This window comes from Triticum dicoccoides, chromosome 7A (genome assembly GCF_002162155.2).
Source record: "Triticum dicoccoides isolate Atlit2015 ecotype Zavitan chromosome 7A, WEW_v2.0, whole genome shotgun sequence".
Classification (NCBI taxonomy): domain Eukaryota; kingdom Viridiplantae; phylum Streptophyta; class Magnoliopsida; order Poales; family Poaceae; genus Triticum; species Triticum dicoccoides.
In genome coordinates, this window is record NC_041392.1 from 736,451,140 (window position 1) to 736,461,266 (window position 10,127).

The 10,127-nt window shown below is 44.3% G+C and overlaps 1 pseudogene; it reads left to right on the forward strand.

Moving 5' to 3' along the window:
* Positions 1–2,785: 2,785 nt before the first annotated feature.
* Positions 2,786–9,783, forward strand: LOC119334129 (annotated as a pseudogene).
* The last annotated feature ends 344 nt before the right edge of the window (positions 9,784–10,127 follow it).

Consider the following 10,127-nt stretch of genomic DNA (forward strand, 5'->3'; position numbering starts at 1 on the left):
GTTGAAGGATCCCTAGAGACGACCGAAGGTCCTCTTGCAGCGGGTGAGATATATCCCTGGCGCGCAAGGAGCGACACATATCACTCGTAGCAACTCAAAGTGGGAGATGCTAAGGACACATTCCCACGAGATCCCATTTTTTTGTGTATCAAATTGGAGCTAGTAACCAATCCCAACATGGAAGTTTTGAAAAAACTTATATAAACAAAAAAACTCAAATATCCTTCATCGTGAGACATATAACCATCATTATAAATAAGAACCAGGATTCCTACAGTAGTAATTAGTACTCCCTCCATTCCAAAATATAGTGCGCCCGCGCTTCCCGAGGTTCAACTTTGACCATAAATTTAACCAACGAGACCAACTGCGGCGGGAGAAAAAATTATATAATTGAAAACTTCTTTCAAACACGAATTCACTGATATAATTTTTGCTCCCGCCGCAATCGGTCTTGGTAGTTAAATTTACGGTCAAAGTTGAAGCACGTGGATAGAGGAAGCACTACATTGTGGAATGGAGGGAGTATTAACATAATAGAAGTAAGTGGGTCAATCAAGTGTACAAAAAATTTGGGAGTTCACGGGACAACGTTCTTTTGCTGATATTATTACCAGTATTTGATATTGGGTTATTCATAGCATTACTATACCTTCCCTAGTGCGCGCACTAGGCCAGGCCCAGCAGCACGCGAACTCCTAGCGAGGAGCGCGGTTCACTCATGGAACCGGCAATGCTTCTCTCGAAAGGGAAACAGTTTTTTTAACGTTCATCAAGTACTATATGTCCAGCATGCATTTGAAAAATGTTAATTATATATTTAGAGAATGTGGATAGTGTAATTGAACGCTCATATTATGTATACAAAGATTGTTCATTGTGTACATGAAAATGTTAGCCAGTTCTTTATATGTCTGTACGCATTTCAAAACATGTTCATGATACTAAAAATATTGTCATGTATTGAAAACATGTTTATCGTGCGTTTTTAAAATGTTATCTATTCATTATAAGTCGTCATCCATTTAAAAAAATGCTCATGTAATTAAAAAAATTTAATGTATTAAAAATATGTCCACCATGAATCTTAATGGTCACCTTGTATTACAAAAAGGATTGTCGAGTATTAAGTACATGTTCATCGTGTGTTAAAATTATTCGTTAAAAATTGTACATCTTTGAAATTTTTATTTGCACAAAATAGGTAAAATAGAAAAGGTAGAAAACCCCCAAAAGATAAAGAGTGAAAAAATAAAAACAAAAACAAAAATAAAAAAGCAAAATTGAAAAACAGAAGAAAACCGCAAAGAAACCCGATTCAGAAAGGAGTACAGATCAATAGGTAGAAAATTCAATAAAACTCAGAGTAACACCTGAGGCGAGCGTGTGCTAGATCGTTCATTTATGCATTCGCAAAAGAAAAGAAAAAAGATCGTTCATTTACGCATGAAGAGAGAGACGTTCCATTTTTAAACCGGCAAATCACGGGCGTGTTTTCGTCCGTTGGGGTGTTCTTCCCTTGGAAAAGAAGAAAAGAAGAAAAGAGCTGCTAGACGGGTTCCTTCGTTGTTGTGCGTGCATGCGCTCGGGCTCGGGTTCATCTTCGTGTTCGTATCTGTATTCTTCTGTCGTGTTGGCTACCTAGCTAGCACATACAGTACTACCCAGATGCATCTAGTTCGGGTTCCTTCGTGTTCGTGTTGTCTATCCACACATCTCTTATACTCACCCCGCTTCGAAGCTAACACTAATAAAATACATCAGTTTGGAACCTCCGCAGCTAATATTTTACGTACGTCTCTTGTCCTAATGCGTGTTTACTCCCGCTGCTTGGGTTTGTGGCCTGTTCCTCCCGCTGCATATATAATCACAGACTCCGGTAGATAGATCATAAGAAACCAAGTAACCAAACTAAGCAAGGAGAATATACATGGAGCTGGGGCTGGAGCTGGAGCTGGAGAGCAGCGTGGTGGGCGCGATCGTAGAGGCCAGCCTTGACCGGGAAAAGCTGCCGGCGATGCTGCTGCTGTGCGGCGTCCTCGAGGCCGCCGCGGCGCTTTGGCTGCTCGTCTACCGGGGTCCAGACGGCGTCTTCCTCCATGGTGGCAAGGTGGTCTTCTACTCCTACTACGCCATTCTCGTCGCTCTGGTGCTCTTCGGCTGTGCAGAGGCTTGGGCTGGCCTGTGGGTGAACCAGCGGCCATGCGACCGACGAGCAGTCGGGAGGACCGTCCTGTGGTGCTCCATCGTGCCTCTCGTCCTTGTTGCGGGCCTCGGAGGTTTTGCATCCGCCATCCCCAAATAGTTCCCGCCTTTAAACATTTTTTGTTGTTTTTGAAACAAAAATTGAGTGGTAGTACATACCAAAATACTATATATTTTTCCTAAATTCTGTGAGCGTTTATGTATTTGTGTGTATGGATGATGGAGTGCTTGAATAAGAAATAAAGTAAGAGAAATTTATTTCAAAAAAATTAAAATGAGGAGGACCTGCATTTATATTTTTTCCTTTGAGGACCTTCATTTTGTTGTCGTACATTGAGGTTTTTTGTTCGTGATGATAGCCCAGCCCAGCCCATTTAAACAGACATGCAGGCCTTTCAAGCTTTAACTCGACAATAACCCATTTAGGCCTAGCCTGTTACAGTTTTTGTATTGTATGTATATATAAACCAAGCTGGAGAAGAGCTGCCGTCTCCCCTCCAGAGTATTTTGCTTTGCTTCCTTCGTCCGTCCACTCCACGCCACGGCCGGCCGCTCACGATCCCTTCCGCCGGATCTGCCGATGGAAGCCGCCGGGATCGGGTGGCTAGCGCAAGAGATCCTTTCACACCCCCTCATCGGCAAGCCCTGGGTCCGCGAGGCCGGGCTCGCGGAAGAAATCGAGGGGCTCAAGTCTGCAATCAAGGGAGTCCGCATGGTCGTCTCCGCTGTTGACGGCAGGGGGCTCGGCAACGAGCCACTGGCTGAATCTCTTGCTGAGCTCAAGGAGGCGCTCTATGATGCGGCCAACGTGATCGACGACCTCAGCTCCCACAGGCTCAAACAGTGTAAGCCTGCCTACCACCAGCTGTAGATTACTTCAGTTGTGAGTCTTTGTTGCCAAATACAGTTAACTAGAATTTACCTGAGCTGGGCTCCGCTCTTTAGGTGATGGTGTAGAAATAGCCGATGCCGCTGTGATTTTTTTTTTAAACCGGGCTAAACCCCTTTCCATCAATGCATAATGGAAATACTCCCGGATCATCGTTGCTTCTGTCTGCCCTCCCGCTGCGTATATAATCACTGACCAAGTAGATTGTAGTTCACAAGAAACCAAGTAGCCAACTAAGCAAGGAAAATATACATGGAGCTGGGGCTGGAGCCGGAGCTGGATAGCAGCGCGGTGGGCGCGATCGTGGAGGCCAGCCTCGACCGGGAGAAGCTGCCGGCGACGCTGCTGCTGTGTGGCGTCCTCGAGGCCGCAGGAGCGCTGTGGCTGATCGTCTACCGGGGCCCCGGCGGCGTCTTCCTCCATGGTGGCAAGGTGGTCTTCTACTCCTACTACGCCATTCTCGTGCTCTTTGGGTGCGGAGAGGCCTGGGCTGGCCTCTGGGTGAACCGACATCCGCGTGACCGGCAAGCCGCCGGGAAGACCGTCCTGTGGTGCTCCATCCTGCCCCTTGTCCTGGTTGCGGGCCTCGGAGGTTTTGCGTCCGCCATCCCCAAATAGTTCCCGCCTTTATAATTTTTTGTACTTATGTTGTGATTTCTTTTAATTTTGAGTGGTAGTACGAATATGTATTTTTTCCCCTAAATTCTGTTAGCATACTTGTATTTGTGTGAATAAATGGAGTGCTTGAATATTTGAAATAAAAGAGGGTATTAAAATTTGAAATGAGGTGGACCTTCATTTGTTGTTGTTGAGGTTTTTGCTCATGGTCATAGCCCAGCCCATGTATACAGACTGGCCATTTAGCCCGTTAACAGTCTTTATTTATATGTGGAGCTGAGGTCTCGTCATAGCCTGCATTTTTTGCTTTGCTTCCTCCGTCCGTCCACTCCACGCCACGGCCGGCCGCTCGCTCACGATCCCTTCCGCCGGATGGCGATGGAGGCCGCCGGGATCGGGTGGCTAGCGCAAGAGATCCTTTCACACCCCCTCATTGGCAAGCCCTGGGTCCGCGAGGCCGGGCTTGCGGAGGAAATCGAGGGGCTCACGTCTGCAATCAAGGGAGTCCGCGTGGTGGTCTCTGCTGTTGACGGCAGGGAGGTCGGCAACGCGCTATTTAGAACTATGCATTGATCATCCTAACCGAGCTGCAGATTTCAGACTTTTGCACATATCTCGATCCATCACAGTGCATTCTGGACGGCCCTGATATAGGGTACCAGGTAGCTTGGCCTACAGAAAACCGTGCTCTTTGTGTCAGTTCGTACAGTTAGTGTTCTGCTGAAACGCTTCATGTACGGTTGATCGGAATTAGAATTTATCCGAGCTTCCTTCTTTAGGTAGTCATGTAGAAATAGAGAGTCCATGCCGCTGTGAAATCTAGTTTTGTTCATGTTTTGGTCAGTTCATACGAGTTACTAACGTTTTGTTGAAATGATTCATGTTCTGTTTACTTTCCCCCTATGAAGCGCCGATACTGCAACACCAGTATGATGATATAGGATACGGCAATTTCTAGAAACATCGATACGACGAGTATGTATAAATAATTAATAAAATGACATGTAATAAATACAAACATAATAGAATGTGTGAGATGAGATCAAAATACTGCCCCATTAGTTACCCCACCAAGTGAAGATTTGCTTGCTGTCATACCACTCCCTGCAGATGCCATATCGTATTTCCCTTCCTAGCAGTAGACAGTAGCAGCAAAGTAGCAAAATCAGCCATTTATCCCACCAGCATCAACAAGCAGAGGGACATGTGTATAGATTGTAGAAGAATAGATGTATAAATCGAAGTGATAGCCTCCTTTGTGCAGCTATTTCTCTCAGCGATGGCCGATGGAAGGTATCAAGCACACAGTGTAGTAATAGTGTAATACTAGTCTACTACTTACTACGGAAGTACGGAAGCCAGCAAGCAGCCAAGCAATAAGCAGCAAGCATACAAGGCGCCGAGCCACCCCAGGCGGTGGAGGCAGCAGCTGCGGCGGCACGCCGGACTCGCCCTCGATCCCCAATCCCTGCTGCGGTCGAACAGAGTGCGAGAGAGGAAGGTTAGGGTTAGTGGTTGCAGGCTATTGGTCCTCCCTCGGGGCTGTATTGGCATTTCTTTTCTCCTCTTTAAATAAAAAAAGGTATACTTCTAGGATACGAGTATCGGAGCCATATTAGCCATATCAGAGTATCGGTGCCATCCGGTACGGCAACACAACAGCTTTTGAAGTATCCATGCTTCATAGGTTTCCCCCGCAAAAAAGAAAGGTCTTGTGAGACACTGGGAGTATTATTTCACCGAACATATAAACTTTTCGCATGATTTTGTATCTAAATGTGAAAGAGAAGTTCAGCTCACGGGACCATGCTAACACTTCTCTTTTTTTTGGCACAGCTACTTCGACATCAATGGTCGATACTGATATACCACCAACAAGTAGCAGTCGTGGGAAGAGGCAACGGTCCAAGGCATGGGACCACTTTGTGGTAATAAGAGATGGTAATGGAAACCCTGTGGAGGCAGAATGTAAATACTGTCACATGGTAGTCCAATGTAAGACTACAAATGGGACAGGGGTTTTGAGCAGGCATATCAAGAGTGCTGGTTGTAGGGCAAGTCACCAACCGCAAGACCCTTCCTTAAGGTACGGTTTACCGTCTACGGCAGTTCATGCCTCTCTAATTAATAAAAGCCAGAATTTACTCGTTTCTACATCCATGTGCATCACTTCTCAGTAAACGATTTGCTTAAGAACCTTTGCTTTCTTTCGTTCTTATTGTAGCATGGCCAATGCTACTGGAAATGATATGGATGTTGCAGTTGGTAATCCATCAAGCAGAAAAAGGATGAGAACTGATCACGAGTCAACACAAGTCACAACAGATAACACATACCTGTGGAACAAGGACGGATTTTCCAACAGGTTACAACAAACAATTAGTCAATTGGAGGGCATCCAAGGGGATGTGAGAGGGGTTCTCGACATACTTGGGTTAGACTCTGCTGCAACTACAGATCATCATCAGAGTACAACATCTGATCCATGCCGAAGAACATCAAGTCTCGTTCAAAGAAAAATGTACGGGAGAGCTGCAGAGAAGAAATTTATAATCAAGCTGATAAGAGAACACAAATCAGCTGGTGGTGCCACTGTTGTGCCTATTGTAGGCATCGGAGGAATTGGGAAGACTGCTTTTGCCCAACTCGTATACAATGATCCTGCCGTGGAAAATCAATTTGATCACAGGATATGGATTTGGGTGTCTAAAAACTTTGATGAAGTGAGACTCACAAGGGAGATGTTAGATTTTGTGTCCCAAGACACACACGAAGGACTTTGCAGCTTTGCCAAGCTTCAGGAGGTCTTGAAGAGTAATATCAAATCAAAGAGGGTTCTGGTTGTTCTAGATGATGTCTGGGATGATAGAAAGGACTGCCGATGGGACCAGCTATTGGCTCCTTTTAAGTCTAATGCTGCAAACAACAATTTGATACTCGTGACAACTAGAAAAACATTTGTTGCAAAAAAGAGAGGAACAATGGAACCAATTAATTTAGGTGCATTGGAAAAGGATGATTTCTGGTTACTGTTTAAAGCATGTGTATTTGGTGATGAGAACTACGAAGAGCAAGAAAGTCTATGTGACATCGGGCAACAAATAGCAGAAAAGTTAAAAGGAAACCCATTAGCGGCACAAACTGCAGGAGCACTATTAAGGGAACATCTTACTGTCAAACATTGGACTAACATTATGAAGAATGGATGTTGGAAATCATTGCAACTCAGTAACGGCATCATGCCGGCTTTGAAGCTTTGCTATGACGAGCTACCCTTCCATTTACAACAGTGCTTCTCATATTGTTCTATATTCCCATACGATTATCAGTTTCCCGTCGAAGAGTTAGTTCGTATGTGGATTTCACAGGGATTTGTGAAGCGAACTCATTCAAATCAGAATTTGGAGGAGATGGGATGGAACTATCTAACTGAATTGGTAAACCTGGGCTTTTTTGAGCAGGTTAGAGAAAATGAAGAATTATTCTCTTCTGGCAGGCAAACTTCATATGCCATTAGTGATCTTATGCATGATTTTGCAAGGATTGTTTCAAGAACAGAGTGTGCAACAATAGATGATATACATTTCAATGAAATATTGCCAACTGTACACCATTTGTCAATACTAACCGATTATGTATATCTGATGGATAATCAAACCAGCAACAGATCTCGTAATGAGAAATTTGAAGAAAAATTACGAAGTGCATTTACATCAGTGACAAACTTGAGGACATTGGTGTTAATTGGGCAGTATGACCCTTTCTTCTTCAAAGTCTTCAAAGATACATTCCAAAAGGAACACCATTTGCGAGTGCTTCATTTGTCTGCATCATCTGCTGATTCTCATTCCTTCATGTGTAGTTGGGTAAATCATACACATCTCCGGTATCTAAAACTTGAGGGCGTTCATGTTGAGCTGGGTTCACCGTCTCAAGTTAAGAGCAAGTTTTCCCATCAAATATTAGATGGTTGGCTTACCTCTTTGCAGACAATTCATCTAGAGAACTGTGGACAGGGCTGGATACTTCCATGTCTGGAAAGGTTTCCGTTTCTTATAAGGTTGAAGTTGAGCAATATGCGGGAAGTAAGAGAAGTATCGGTTCCGTCATTGGAGGAGCTAGTTTTAGTTGAGATGCCAGAGTTGGAGAATTGTTTCTGCACTTCTCTCGGAGATATGAACTCTGGTTTAAGGGTACTGGAGATCCGAGGTTGCCCTGCACTTAAGATGTTTAATTTGCTGGAGAAACATCATAGCTTCAAAATGGAGAAGAATGCATGGTTGCCCAGTCTTACAAAATTCATAATCTGCGATTGTCCTCACTTGCAAGTATTGGTCCCTCTTCGGCCTTCAGCCACATTTTCTGAGCTTTTAATCAGCAAAGTTTCAACGTTTCTAACTATAAAATCTTTTTCCATGGAAACGTTCGAAATTATTCCAAATAGTCTTTTGGGTGAGTCTTCTGGTGAGATGAGACTGGATGACAAAATCTTGGCATTCCATAATCTGAGGGACCTGAAACACTTGGAAATAAAAGGCTGCCAGAATCTGGTGTCTATTTCACTAATAAGTTTTTCTCATCTGGTATCTCTAGAGAGTTTGAGCATAGAAAGCTGCACAAAACTCTTCTCTTCAGATGTTGTGTCAGTGCACACCCATGAAGACGTGATAGCTGCAGATTGTAATGCCCTCCCATTTCTTGAAATTCTTAGTATTGATTCATGTGGAATAACGGGGAAATGGCTATCTCTGATGCTTCGACATGCGCCAGCCATGAAGGAATTGATGTTAGTGGGCTGTCCGAAGTTGACACGGTTACGGATTGAAGAGGAAAGAAACAGTCAGTCGAATATTGTCCCAGCCTCGGAGGCTTCATCATCAGGATATCAAAATGATTTGTCCGTGAGCTCAGCTGCAGACGGATTGTTATACATTCCATTAAATCTCACCTCCTCTCTCAAAAAGATTACTATTCGCAAATGTCCATGTCTAATATTTGATGGAAGCAGAAAAGATTTCGCTGGATTCACCTCCCTTGAGTATCTAAAAATTGGGGAATGCTTCGAGTTGTTCTCGTATTTGGTGCAGGGAAGATTGCTCCTCCCGCAATCACTTGAAGAAATCAGAATTGCTGAGTATTCCCAGGAAACCATGCAGCCCTGCTTTCTGAATAACCATACCCGCCTCAAAAAATTAGTAGTACATTGTAGCCAAAGTTTGAGTTCTCTAATGCTGCACTCCTGCACGTCGTTGGAAGATTTGATAATTACAAAATGCAGATCACTCACCACATTACAAGGCATGGAATCGCTTGGAACACTCAGGTCTTTGGGATTATGTGAGAACTCAAGTTTGGAATTTCTACAGCTGGAATCCTTCACGCTGCTAGAACATTTGGGAATTTTCGACTGTACTTCGCTCGTTACACTAGAGGGCTTGCGATCCCTCGTGAACCTCAGGCATTTGGAAGTAGTCAAATCCCCTATCCCGGCACTTACAACGGCTGGAGAGAGTTATGAGCTAATAGATGGAATTTTCCCTAGACTGGAAAGTCTTAAGATCGATGATTTGTCTCGCCTTACGACATCATTCTACAAGGGCCTCACCTGCCTCCAACGACTAGAACTAAAATATTTGGAAGAGGAGAGACTAACAGATGAGGAAGAGAGAGCGTTTCTGCTCCATAGGTCCCTGCAAAATCTCATGTTTATGCATTGTGATGACCTTGTGAATCTTCCGGCGGGGCTGCACAGCCTTCCATCCCTCAAAAAATTGATGATCAACAATTGTAATCACATTTCAGGACTGCCGAAAGAGGGCCTCCCACTTTCGCTGGAGAAACTGGTTTTATGTTATTGTGATGATCTCGTAGATCTTCAGGCGGGGCTGTACAGCCTTCCGTCCCTCAAGACATTGAAGATTGAATGTTGTAATCGCATATCACAGCTGCCGAAGGAGGGTCTCCCACCCTCTCTGGAAGAGCTGCAGATCTTATATTGCAGCAAAAAGCTGTCAAAACAATGCAGATCACTAGCAACAAGCAAGCTAAAGGTCAAAATTTCTGAATGCTAAGCGAACTAGTTACCTGGTGTGTGTTTCTAAGGTATAGTGCTAAGTTCTACCACATATCATGTTATTTCTTGGGTGAGGACAAAAATCGTATAATTATAAGCTATGCTGCACTAGTAGAAAAAGGGCCTGTTGTCCCGGTTCATAAGGGCCTTTTGTCCCGGTTCCTGAACCGGGACTAAAGGGTCGGTACTAATGTCCTGTCCCTTTAGTCCCGGTTCAATGCAGAACCGGGACAGATGGGCCTCCACGTGGCCTCACTAGTAGAAAAAGGGTCAAATGTGAAGAACATTAGTGCCGGTTAAACCGGCACTAATGTGATCAATAGTACCGGTTCGTGATGGCGA